Source organism: Lissotriton helveticus, chromosome 1_1 (assembly GCF_964261635.1).
Source record: "Lissotriton helveticus chromosome 1_1, aLisHel1.1, whole genome shotgun sequence".
Lineage (NCBI taxonomy): Eukaryota > Metazoa > Chordata > Amphibia > Caudata > Salamandridae > Lissotriton > Lissotriton helveticus.
Genome location: NC_136057.1, coordinates 1,866,784,711 through 1,866,797,485, shown reverse-complemented (window position 1 = coordinate 1,866,797,485; position 12,775 = coordinate 1,866,784,711). Strand labels below are relative to the sequence as shown.

The window sequence follows — 12,775 nt, the reverse complement described above, 5'->3', positions numbered from 1 at the left end:
CTCCTCCCTCTCTGGACCAAAATAAACAGCTCCCTTCAACAAGGTCTCATTCCAGACTCCCTCAAGGTGGGGCAAGTCACGCCTATACTCAAGAAACCTACAGCTGATCCGTCTGACCTAAACAATTACCATCCCATCACCAATATCCCCACCCTGGCCAAACTGCTGGAGAAATGTGTCCAACTCCAACTAACTAAACACATTGATCAATTTGACCTCCTCAACCAGGCTTCCGAGCGAAACATAGCACGGAAACAGCGATGACACACATAATTGATGACGCCCTCCAAATCCTTGATCGCAATGAGTCTTGCCTCCTCATCCTTCTTGACCTCTCTTCAGCATTTGACATGGTCAAACATGAGAACTTGCTGGCGCTGCTAAGCACTAGAATGGGTCTACCGGGAACTGTTCTCAAATGGTTTTAGTCCTTCCTTCATAACCGGTCTCAGACGTTCAAGATCGACAATGTGCTATCTACACCTGTGCCTGCAGATCTAGGTGTTCCACAAGGATCCTCCCTCTCCCCCACACTGTTTAACCTCGTCATGGAACCGCTGGCCACCTTGCTCCAAGCTTCCAATGTCCAATTCCATATGTACGCCAACGACACAACTTTACCTAAAGCTACAATCCCCGGAAGATATCAAACATCTGAATTCCACACTTATTAACACTCAATCTTGGCTGGCCGATAATCACCTCAAACTAAATGCTCTGAAAACTGAGTTCCTACTCATCTCACCCCCGGCGAAAATTTCCACCACCCAAACCTGGCTCAATAACCTAACAGCACTCAATGTCCAACCTACCATTGTGGATTCGGCGAAATCCCTAGGCATCACACTTAACGCCAAGCTCAACATGCACCAGCACGTTAGCAAAGCCACAAAAGGAGCTAACTTCCAAATCAACACACTGAGGAAAATTAAACCCTTCCTCCCTGCCGAAGACTTCCAAACTGCTGTACAAGCTTTAGTCATCCCTCGAATAGACTACGGAATTGTGGCCCTCAGCGGACTCCCGCTATCCACAACGGCACCCCTAAGAGCCTCCCTGAACGCTGCCGCGAGACTCATTACTGGCTCAAGAAAACACTCGCATATATCCCCAGACTTAAAGTCTCTAAAATGGCTAACGCTGCCGCGAGACTCATTACTGGCTCAAGAAAACTCGCATATATCCCCAGACTTAAAGTCTCTAAAATGGCTGCCTCTTGAAGCCAGAATACAGCTAAAAATCGAAGTTATGACACACGCGGCCGTGCACCACAATGCACCCAACTACCTCGCTCAAAAGTTGTCTATATCAGGAGGTTCGAGATCCAATAGAAGTACAAAAAATCTACTCCTGAAAACTCGTAGATTTCGGAAAGAGAAAACATACAAGTGCTCCTTCTCAGGAATGGCACCCAGGATCTGGAATGCGCTCCCTCCTGAAACCAGGCTTATCTCCTCCACTGCACTCTTCAAGAAAGAGGTGAAAACCATCCTTCTGGCCAAGATCTCCTGAACTTTATAGGTACTGGATCAGAGACTCTGCATCGCTTTGTATCACTGTTCACCTTATCCATTGGCACTATACTTATACTTGGTGACACTACTACGCTACCCTCTTACTACCGACCAATATATGATACACTTTGGTTCACTGAATCACCCTCCCGATGCCCCATTCAGTGTTCTCTCTAACCTAAGAATTTGGTATAAGCCACCCACACATCCAGGGTTTACCTGAACACTTCTGTAGTGAGATTAATGACTTGTGCCGTCTTATATTACTGGTCTACCTGATTGTATATTGATATGTTCTCTGTACGTTATTATCCTACTATGTTAGTGACTAGTATACTGCTCCCATTATTCCTGTTCTTTCCTGCTGCCCTTACCCCCGTCTCTGTGAAGCGCTCTGATATCTGTAAGGATCTTGTTCGCGCTATACAAAACTTTGAATGAATAAATAAAATAAACATTTCAGAACGTTAGTGCCCTGGCAGGTTAGCAGCGGCCTAGTGCTGATGGTTTCATGGGGCACTCATGCACAGGTCACGCAAGGAGCTGCCGGGGAATACAAGGAGTAATCCTAAATGAGACCATTTAACCAACTGTTGCAAAGTCATCCTGACCATTCAAAGACTTCCCAGAATGGTAGTAGTAAATTAACAATATTATATTGTTAAATTTCTCCCAAAGTGTAAATACAATAAGTTGAGACTTTCTTGTTTGCAAGTCCAAATTCAGCCTTTCAGTGGTCTGCCCCGATTGGTCAGAGTTAAGTGGATTAGCCAGGTTGCTGGGAGTGCAGGGTGCTGTTCAATAGGAATGCCAGGCCAGGAGGTGGCGTCGTAAACTACACTCTTTAAAGGCAGAGGGGGAGGCCTGTGTTTCAGTCCACTCTGACAGTCTTGACCCAGAGTCAGGGCAAGGCTTAAGGAAAGCAGGGCGGAGATGGTCCATGGAAATTAGATATCCGAGGGGGTGCGTTTAGCCAGCTCTTACCTCCTTGCTGAAAAATCAGCCATTATGGATTTGGAAGATTGATCCACTCTGGGACAAACTAATGCCACACTCCACAGGATGTGGTCATAACTATGAGGAGTTGCCCTGCTCTCATTGGTCAGCAGTGACCTGGTGCTTGACACAGAGAAATTTGAACAAGTATCTGAGAGGGGCAGAGCCCTCCAGATCTGCTGCTTGAAACTGAATGAAGATAGAAGTACCCTGCTGAAGTTCGCTGTGCAAGGAACTCTAAGGCTTGACCTATGAGGACTGCACCATTTGAAACTACAGCCCTGTGGATTACCTTGCTACCAAAGGACTAAGAGTGGACTCCCTGCAAGCTACAGGTTAACAGAGCTCACCTGGACAGCCCCACAAAGAATTCAAAGGCTGGAGTACCAGTGGATTTGTTCAAGTGGATTGCGGAATTGAAGTTTCACTTTCAAGGACCCTCTTGGAGATTCCAGAACCTTGGATTGCGTGTTGGATACTTTGGGACCCGCAAGGAAGGTGTTCTAACTGGACCTAGCTTGCTGAAGGCAGCCCACTACAGTGGTGAGAATTCAGAACTATTTAGAATGGTGTGTTCCTGACAAAGAAAACGAAATGACTTAAGGGGCCTGTTGGTTTCTAAGCACTAGAAAGTGACTGGTTCCCTACAGTGGATTATTTTCGTTTTGGTATCATTTAAAAGATAAAAATATTACCTACTTTTAGAATGGTGTTGGATTTTTATTTTGTGTTGTGACTTAATTATTTACTGAAATTGTGTTTTTGAATGCTTTACATACCTGTCTAAATTAAGCCTGTCTGCTCGCAGCCACGTTACCAAGGGTTGAGCAAAGGAATCATTTTCTAAGACCTATGCGGAGTCCTATCATGTGTTAGTGGCCTTATTGCCAGTGGCAGACCTACATTTGCCCCCGTCAATAACCCACTTTCCAACACCAACCACTACATAGAAGGGTACCCTCAAGGCTGCCAGTTGTACGATTGCTCATGAGGTGACAGACAACAAGAGCTGCTACATGTGCTGTTCATGCAGGAAATAAAGCCAATTGTAATAGCAAAGGGTCGTTAATGCAAAGATCAAGCTGCAAGTGCTAGACAGGCTCACACGGCCAACTGTCATAAGCAAGACAGACCTACACCATGTACAGTTCGTGCAAGAGCAGCTTTAGGTGTATAATCTGCCTTGTATCCAATAAGGGTGTTTCAGGTCAAACATTTGTCATCACCTAAGCTACGAAATTCTCAATTTACTTGGCCAGGAGTAGAAACTTACCGTTCACGATTGCTGCGATGTCAAATCTGCAAAGAACAAATAGGCACCGTTTAGGATTTTAAAATAGAGTAAAAAATCTCAGGGGATGGCTTTAAATGCCACATCAGATAGAGCTAATACAGACTTCCATGTGCAAGTCAAGTCTGACAGTCTCATCACGCAAGGCAAAGCAACCACCAAATTAAGCATTTAACAGATTCATCCATCCGCTGTACTACAAACACGAGCCATTGCTGTTAATTCCCTAAATAAGACGCAGGCTTCACAACTTTAGTGCGTTAAGATAACCAAGATATGAAAAATCGAAATCTTGGAGCGCAAGAATGGACGAGAAAAGCAGGGACAATTTTACATTCAAAACTTGCTTTAGAACAGAAGCCAAATCTCAGCTCAAGAGTTGCCCTGCGAGGCATGACAACCATAGGAAAGGCAACACTGCCTGCAAGTGCCCAACTACGGGAGAGGGGATGGGGTAGAGGAGAAAACTCACCTTTAACATATCATCCTTCCTTTGAGGCTGAAAAGAAAAGGACAAGGTTGCATTAGTTTTCCAGCACACATTTACACACCATCTGCTGCTTTGGCCACAAACGATCGATACATCAGATAGGAGCGAAAGACAAGAGCTCTTATTCACCACTGTTCATCTGCTGAACTATGTGATCATCATTGTATCGATCAGGGCGCAGACCCATTGCGTGCTGCACTAATGCAGTACACAAGAACATACATGCGTTTCAAATATAAACGGTCCTTGCATTGACCATGTGTACTGCGTTAGTGCACCACGCGAACATACATTCATTAGTTTCAAATTCCACTGACTTCAAAGGGTGGAACATCACAATTATAAAACTGATTGCATGCCTTTCGGCAACAAAAAAGGCTACATCAACCTCTTGTAAGTAAATTGACCCGAAGGAGCATAAACACTTCTCACCCACACTTACCAGCTTCATCCGGGAACGTCCTGTTTATCCAGCAGGCCACTGGCATTTTAACCAGATTATTCTCGGTCACCTCAGACCTGGAGCAGTTACCATCAAGCGTGGCCGGCCCTGCAAAAATTCAAGTGGTATTTTAGGGAGCACGTTATCCACGGGCACATTTCCACGCCAGTCAGCCCTGTGCACTTTCAGCTACAAGTGTATCCCTCATCCTTTATCAGAGAGATTCCCATTTGTTTAATAGTCATCATAAGCAGCACAGAGCCAGACAGGGCTGTAGATTACAAGACAAAAGTTAAACAGGGAGTGTGAAAATGCTCAAGTCAGAGCAGTAACGAGAACAAGACATTGAATATGTTACAAGGAGAACAGACATTGAAGCACCAGACTTAAGCCACATAATTGTACCAGTACTTTGTGTTAAGATAAACTTAAGACAGTGTGCGATTGGCTAACATGCAAACCAAACAAGCATTTGCAATCGGTCTCACCTTTGAAACCATATGTAAAAAGGAGGGAAATAAGCACCAAACTGCGTGACACGCCAGGTATGGCAACACGATGACAAATATTGCCCTTCAGCGGAAAATGGTATAGTCCAAAGCGGTTTTTAATATAAAATCAGGGCTTTGTGGTCATTTCACTAAAAACACAAGATTTGGAAAAATATCGTCTACGGGTGCTCGTGGAAGACCATTCCCATGGACTGGAATCTAGGGAATTCTAAAGCGATTCTGGTCCTCTGCTGGTCGTTTTCTATCAAGACAGTGAAATTGAAGGCAGTTGAACAGAAAAAACGACCTTAAGAGTCTATTAATGTCCTGCGTCAACCTTTCTCTTGCAGTCACTGCTATCCTATCCAAATAACTGACAGATTGGCTTCTGCGAGGTAGTAGAGACTGCTTTTGGCTGGGTTTTACTACCTAGCCCACACCTACTAGCTAGAATGATAATGTAAATATATTGGGCTATTCACTGCCACTTATACAACTCTGCACTAACAATTGAAAGGACTGCTCTCAAACTATTTAGTGTATTTTGTATAGCGCGCAGCTACCCCAGAGGGGTGTCCCGGCGCTTCTGTGTGTATGCTGAATCTTAGATGGAATTAGCAGAAGAGCAATGTTTTCAAACTAGACTTTTTAACTTATTGCAAAATGCTGCAATTTAAGGCAGCCTAGTTATCCTCCATGTACGACATCCCTATTGAATTACGCAGTGCAGGTATTTAAGGTTGTTCCACTGCACAACAAATTGTGATGCTGAGGATTTAGCTACTTTTGATCCCATCGAGCTAGAAACAAAGATGTAAAATCTTCAGATTGTACATCAAATGATTGTAGCAAATATACATTACCCCTACTTATGGGGCATGTGCTGCCTGTTGGCTTTTAAGTGTGTGAGAACTCTCTGCCTCGCCATATTGGTTTGTTCTCAAAGCGCACACACCATTTCATATATTAAATACCCTGTTTTAAGGTCACAAATTTTAAAGTCTGCCTTATTTAATCAACTCCGTCCTACAAGAATCAGTTAACACCCCTAAACCTTTACAGGTAGATCAAGGTCCTGTAACAAAAAAGGGAGGGATGCTTGCTCTTTCGACCCCCAGTTAAGTCAAAGGATCTCAGATTAATCAGTTCTTGTCTATTTCATGGGGTAATCAGTGATTGTTAGTTACTATCACCGTAAATCCAGTTTTGAAATTGAACAAAAGATTAATCTCACCTGCTGAAGGGTCTGCACAGGTAAGCTTCAGAAATCCGACGATCTAGTCTTCCCGAGTTGACGTTCCCACCTAAAATAAAATGCACTTAGTCTTCCATTTTCCAGGCACAAAAGTTTCAGCTTTTGCCACATTACACTCCTTAACACAATTCAGGTGGATAGAGAAACCTTGAAGTAAAGGTCCACATAGAGGTTAGTGTGGAGTTGTCTGGTGGATATATACAAAGCCACCGGCTACCCTAGAGTCAAGCAACCTCAGACAAATGGAACGGTAGGAGTATAATCAGCAATACTCATATGGCAGAATCGGTTTCATCACTGGTTGCTTGTGAACTACCCATGACTGCTACAACATTCAGGGGGAGGGGGTGCCACGAGGCTTTGCATAATGGTGTTGAATAGATCAATCCTCCAAGCTCAGAGCAGCCACACAATGAACTGAGGAAGACCGCAGGTTTCTTGTAGCGTTGGAAATGCCATACCAATTTGACAAATGCTACTAGCCAACAAGCCATGACATTAGTACTGGCCTACACGATATGTAGGAGGCAGAAAAAGCAAAGTAAGTCACTACTAGCTATAACCAGGGCCATAGGAATTGTGCGGCAAAAGGGCAAATCATGTGCCACATTATTAACCTCATTTAGTACTCCGCGGGGGGGGGGGGGGGGGGGGGGGGGCTCATTACTACCGAAATATAGCAACAGAAAGGTGACCACTCAACATATGCTCTTACACTGCACCATGCTGCTGCCTTTACTAACTTAACAGATTACTAAAAAAACAATGGTAAAATACACAGATTATAGAAGCAGATGGACCACGTGGCAAATCTAGAATTGTGAAAATCGCTGCGCCCGCACAATCACATACATCCAGTACCCTGGCTACAAGAAACAGCTTGAACACGTAAAATTATTAACGAACCAAACCATGTTGGCATCCGGCTTTACATACACAAGTAAATGATGCAAACCCACCCTGAGCGCACAATTACTAACCTGGCTCATCTGTTCTCCAGTCGCAAACGATGGTCTGAAAAGACAACAGAAACTGGTCAGAGGCAGGTAGCATGAAGAGATGTTAAACACTGATGTGTCCTACTAACAATTGTTGATTCAGTTAATGCAATTAGCAGGAGCACCCAATGGAAAGAATGTTTCAGTACTACACCAATGGATAGCTTTGAGACTGGCAGGATACTCGGTTCAGTGACACCAAGCTCAGTTAAGGTGAGAGTTGAACAAGTGTCAAACCTGGGCTATTAGGGGCAGCACTTTTCAGTGAAGGGTGCATCAGCTAGGAGCGAAAGACTGTTCTTCATAGAGAATCAGCTGAACTATGTGCTCATCATGCACACCCTGGGCTGAGTGCTGCAGGGAGAATGTCTGAGCTGAAATACTTCTGAACTCACCTTTTCCTGCAGAGTATACTGGATAAGGGATTCACCCGAAGGCAGATGGACTCTACAAGTGAAGGTTAAGAAAGAAAAAAAAGCCATCAGATAAAAGCATTATTTTACAACTAAAGCCACTGCAAGAGGTCAACGTGCTCAGAGTATCAAGTGTGGTTAGCTCTCATCATACTCTTGGTCAAGAGTAGCAAATACACAGTCATCACAGCAGCACGCTCAAGCTCCCCAGCCACCTTGTCTCTACAAACTTAATTTTTAGTTGAACTATGAGACCTATCCCTACCCACCCTCATCCTAGAGGCTGGCTAAGCCATTTACACCACATTAAAATTACCACGATGCCCAATGTCAATAAACAGTCGATATTTACCGTTTTAGGCACATTCTGAAGCTCAAATCTAAAATAAAAAAAAAAAGTGACATGTTAAGCAGAGTTCAGGATCACAAGTATCGTCTACTGCTCCAGAACTAATCCGAAAGCCTCAGTATTTGAGTTTTCAGAAATCCTTTCTGTCCACTACTCTTATAATATTGACATCAAGGGCTTTGGATTAGAGGAGCAAAACACAGGTCAAAAAACACATGCAGGTAGGAGTTCAAAGCAAAGTTTGAGCCAAATGTCTTGCTTGGTCTATGGCAGGTTACTGGCAACCCCAAACAGAACCTAGCCACATGCCAGGAATAGCTCCCTGATGTAGTCTTTACAAGGCAAAAAACACAGAAATCAAAAACTATTCTCTCTCAAGGTAGAAGAGCAGACAACTGCCTGTCTTCCCTTACATTAGATTTTGAAACACGTGCACCTCGTGCACGCAGACTCCTTAACCACTTCCATGCTCATGACAAGGTCAGCTCGTAATGCAGTACACTGGAGCTGTGCCAATGACGAGCTGACCTTGTCATGAACAATGGGAAATCTGGAGTAGCAGCACCCAGCGGGAATTGCCTTAGCACCAATGTGGTTAAAGGGAATTTAACACCGACTACAGATTGGGATTCACTTTCGAACATTGCTGTTGCAAAGTCATCCTGGGCACCCCCCAAATTTTTGCTGACTGGACCTGGTGGTAACTGACTGACCCTGGGCTCTGTTTGCCATGGGCCAGCGCCAAGCTAAATAGGAACACATTTTAGAATGCAGTTAAGACATTAAACATACACAAGGGTACACTATGGTATGGTGGGGTATCCCTGTAATTGGCATGACCTACCACATAACCCCCTAGTATGTAAGAGGGCAGGGGATTGAAACTACCTAGAAGTCTCCAGTATCCTGGGGCATAGCAGTTTAGAGGCCAGCAGATTTTCTGCACTAGCATGTGTGCAGTGCTGAAGCCTGAGGTCAGTTTAAAAGCATACCTGGTGGCCAGGGCAGCTTTTAAACCTTAAATTGTGCCTAAACTCGACGGGGGCTAGGGGCCCTTAATGAAAAACCTACCATGTTTTGCATATTAGGGACCCCCGGGTATAAATGAGTTTATATGCCTGGGTAAAGTGAAATTTTACATTCAAGAAGTGCCCTGCTGAAAGATTTTGCTGTGCAAGAAACTCTTAAGGCCTGACCTCTGAAGACTGCACCAAGTAAAACTACAACCCTGTGGATTACATTGCTGCCAAAAGACTCAAGAGTGGAACTCCCTACAAGCTACAGGTTAACAGAGCTCACCTGGACAGCCCCACAAAGAATTCAAAGCCTGGAGTACCAGTGGATTTGTAAGGGTTTTGTTCAAGTGGATTGCGGAATTTAAGTTTCACACTTTAAAGGACCCTCTTGTAGATTCCAGAACCTTGGATTGTGTGTTGGATACTGGGACCTGCAAGCAGAAAGCCATGAAGGTGTTCCAACTGGACCCCGCTTGAAAAAGGCAGCCCACCAGTGGTGAACAATTGATAAAGGGTGTCCATGACAGAAAACGAAATGACTTAAGGGGCACTGTTTGTTTCTAAGCACTTGAAGGGACTAATCTTTTAAAAAAATCAAAACTCTGGTTCCCTGCAGTGGATTTTCGTGTTGGTGTCATTTAAAAAACAGATTACCTATTTTTATAAATTGGTGTTGGATTTTTATTTTGTGTTGCGTCTTAAATGACTGAAATGGTGTTTTTAAATGCTTTACATACCAGTCTTTGAAGTTAAGCCGGTCTGCTCGCAGCCACGTTACCAAGGGTTGAGCAAAGGAATAATTTTCTAAGACCTATGCCAAGTTCTATCATGTGTTCGAGCCTTATTGCCAGTGACAGACCTACATTTGCCCCTACCAATAACCCACTTTCCAATTGCTTATATGGCAAATCTATGTTTTTTATAACTGTAGGTTCTAGACAGAACATGACAACTTATGTGTTGGATAACTCCCGGGCCTGTTACTCTATGCTGTACAATCTCAGGTTTATGTATATCCAAAAGGCAGGTACCATTTTCCTATTACTAATTTGAGTCCTTCGATGGCAAGCCTCCCTGCTTCTGCTCGGAGCCATGCCACATCCGGCTTTTGGCTCACCCACATCACCACTAATCAGCAAACTACTTCCGTTCAGTCCAGTAAATGTAGTTATTGGTTCAAACTCGCTCCGTTGAAGCCGGATTAACCAGGTCTGAGAAATGGAATGCAGAAACTAACCCCCAATTTGCGAATAGACCGTGCTAATCTACCAGTTGCCCTCTACCCAGTCAGTAAACTATAGCACTTTAGTTTGTTCAGTAGTCCCCGCTACATGCCATGGCAGGAGAGCAACCCCACCCAATCCACAACTTTGACTTCATGTCAGGGTTACATGAGACAGCCTTTATATAACTGGATTGCAACATAGGCCCCTACGTGCAGTAGCCGAAGGGCTAAAGTCAAACAGCACAAGATCCCACACCCTTGAAACCGTTCAAAATATGTTGCAATGTGGCATACCCACATGGCAAGACCTATTGAATAAAAACAAATATACCTGGAAATTTCAAGCGAGATGAACTCCAAAAACTCTCAAAGCCGGTGGAGTCTAGACTGGGGGACAAACAGTTTTACATTAAAAATGTATGTACATTGACAGTGGGGGTTGAAGAAAGCACGTTAAACTAAAGACTAACCCACATACCAGCGTGCAACCTGCTCAGAGACGTTGGTAATCTTCACACTTAATCAGATGTCCCTACCAACATATTTATCATCATCTGCAGACTTGGCTGTGGACACAGTTAACACTCCTAGAAACTTTATTGCTCCCACCCAGAACGCTTCACAGATAAGAGCATCACAGGCCATGGCAAGTCAACTTTGGTACCAATGTCAACCCCACGATAATTCACTGGTGTTATATGGTATGAAAAAATAGCAATTTACGTCAAAGGCCAGTGTGGCAGCTAAGTCAGGCAGGATCCTACAAGAAACAGGCAAGTACAACATTAGCAACTGCAATAATACGGATCAGTTTAATATCAACGCCACAAAAAGTAACCTCAGATAACAATGGAACGGTATGGGGTAGAATCAGCAAAAGTCATATGGCAGAATCGGTTTCATCATGGGTTACACGTCAGTTTAAAAGTGCCCATTACAATGCAAGCACATGCGACAAGAGATTTGCTTTTATACCTGCAGTAGAAGCCAGTTGAAGTCGCCACTTGTTGCGCCAACTGATGTAGGTTGGTCTAAAAAAAAAAAAAAAAAAAACAGGTAAGTCGCATGCTGTAGCAACCATAAAGCTAAAACAAGCATTGACAAAGCTACCATGTCTGGATTTGATGCGCCTATTCATGCTGGCACAAAGGGCATGCACATTTCCAGACCCATTAGAAGTGCCAATGCTAGGGGGACATAGCAAGGCAGGAGCCAACTAAATACTGGTAGGTTACACCCACCACATATTTTCGTCAAGTCTGTCATACAAGTTAAGTCACTGGTATGACAGACTTCACCAGGGCTGTAATAAACAGAACTTGAACACTGAAGGCGTGGTCCAAAAGCAATCACCTGAGCACTGTGGCCCATTCACACCATGTGTGCGAGATCAATTACGTGAACTAGCAAGATGGGTGTAGTTTATTCTTCATAATTCCCTACAATATTGTACCTCTATTAAAGGCACCATCTATCCCAGCTTGACAAAGTTAGGTGATCATAGGACACATTTATTTCACCGTGCCCCGATTTTCTTATGAGTACCAAACATGTGTTATCCAATCAAATTCTCTGAATTAGTAGACTACATCGTTACATGTATAAATAGGTAACACAACAACTATCCTATTTTTACATGTTGGTCTATGGTGTATGTAACATTAAGCTACTCCTCAAGGCCTGCATGTAAAGGTAATGAGGGCAAGCAATACAATGGGTATACCAGAGGTACACCCTCAAGGCCGTTTGCTAAGGCACTCTTTGTACAATTGCTCACATGGGTACAGACACCGTGATGCTACGATTGTAAAAATGAAAGCCTCTCGGAGCAGCAAAGAGTCACAGGAATGAAAAAGCAAGTTGCAAGTGTCAGGCAGGCTCATGTGGCAGACTTGTCCCAAGTAATTCAATGACTTATACCATTGTACATACGGTTCATGCTAGAGCACCTCTAGGTGTATCAGTCTGCATTTTATCAACATGGGTGTTCAGGTCAGACATTTATCAGCATCATTTAAACCAAGAAGTGCTCTATTTGATCAGAATTTTAAGTGGTAGAAACTCACTCATGATGGCTGCTGTGTCAAATATGCAAACAGGTATCCAACCAGTCAGCCGCGAGCTACTAGTAGCTCCCAGACACCTTCAGAGCAGCTCACTTTTAATTAAGCACAGGGTCACATGCTTTTTTTAATTTGGAGAGGGGGTTGGCTCTACTTCATTTTAATGGTCTGCTATATACAGCCTGATGTGATCAGTGCTTATTCAGATTTAGGGTCATGCTGGGGCACAGAA

At 43.8% G+C, this 12,775-nt stretch overlaps 1 long non-coding RNA gene, 7 other non-coding genes and 1 pseudogene across 8 annotated transcripts in view; all 9 read right to left on the bottom strand.

The window, feature by feature from the left end:
- The window catches only part of LOC144754259 (uncharacterized), a 35,863-nt gene that overhangs the window by 18,593 nt on the left and 4,495 nt on the right, over window positions 1-12,775 (bottom strand). Inside the window, exons 4-13 of the long non-coding RNA XR_013594685.1 lie at window positions 11,456-11,511; window positions 11,204-11,240; window positions 10,812-10,867; window positions 8,243-8,270; window positions 7,873-7,924; window positions 7,460-7,493; window positions 6,459-6,528; window positions 4,734-4,841; window positions 4,274-4,300; window positions 3,784-3,809 (exon numbers count right to left, since the gene is read on the bottom strand). This is a non-coding gene — a long non-coding RNA (uncharacterized LOC144754259). The remainder of the gene's footprint in view (window positions 1-3,783; window positions 3,810-4,273; window positions 4,301-4,733; window positions 4,842-6,458; window positions 6,529-7,459; window positions 7,494-7,872; window positions 7,925-8,242; window positions 8,271-10,811; window positions 10,868-11,203; window positions 11,241-11,455; window positions 11,512-12,775) is intronic.
- Window positions 4,378-4,461, bottom strand: LOC144780930 (small nucleolar RNA snR60/Z15/Z230/Z193/J17). Its single transcript, XR_013600838.1, has one exon. It is a non-coding gene; the product is annotated as a small nucleolar RNA snR60/Z15/Z230/Z193/J17 (small nucleolar RNA).
- Window positions 4,914-4,989, bottom strand: LOC144780765 (small nucleolar RNA SNORD79). The gene has a single exon (XR_013600769.1). It is a non-coding gene; the product is annotated as a small nucleolar RNA SNORD79 (small nucleolar RNA).
- On the bottom strand, window positions 6,710-6,782 carry LOC144780871 (small nucleolar RNA SNORD47). Its single transcript, XR_013600824.1, has one exon. It is a non-coding gene; the product is annotated as a small nucleolar RNA SNORD47 (small nucleolar RNA).
- On the bottom strand, window positions 7,746-7,821 carry LOC144780949 (small nucleolar RNA snR60/Z15/Z230/Z193/J17; annotated as a pseudogene).
- On the bottom strand, window positions 8,351-8,418 carry LOC144781126 (small nucleolar RNA SNORD75). Its single transcript, XR_013600886.1, has one exon. It is a non-coding gene; the product is annotated as a small nucleolar RNA SNORD75 (small nucleolar RNA).
- On the bottom strand, window positions 10,966-11,045 carry LOC144780922 (small nucleolar RNA SNORD74). The gene has a single exon (XR_013600836.1). It is a non-coding gene; the product is annotated as a small nucleolar RNA SNORD74 (small nucleolar RNA).
- On the bottom strand, window positions 11,316-11,391 carry LOC144780898 (small nucleolar RNA SNORD47). The gene has a single exon (XR_013600828.1). It is a non-coding gene; the product is annotated as a small nucleolar RNA SNORD47 (small nucleolar RNA).
- Window positions 12,437-12,499, bottom strand: LOC144781084 (small nucleolar RNA SNORD78). The gene has a single exon (XR_013600870.1). It is a non-coding gene; the product is annotated as a small nucleolar RNA SNORD78 (small nucleolar RNA).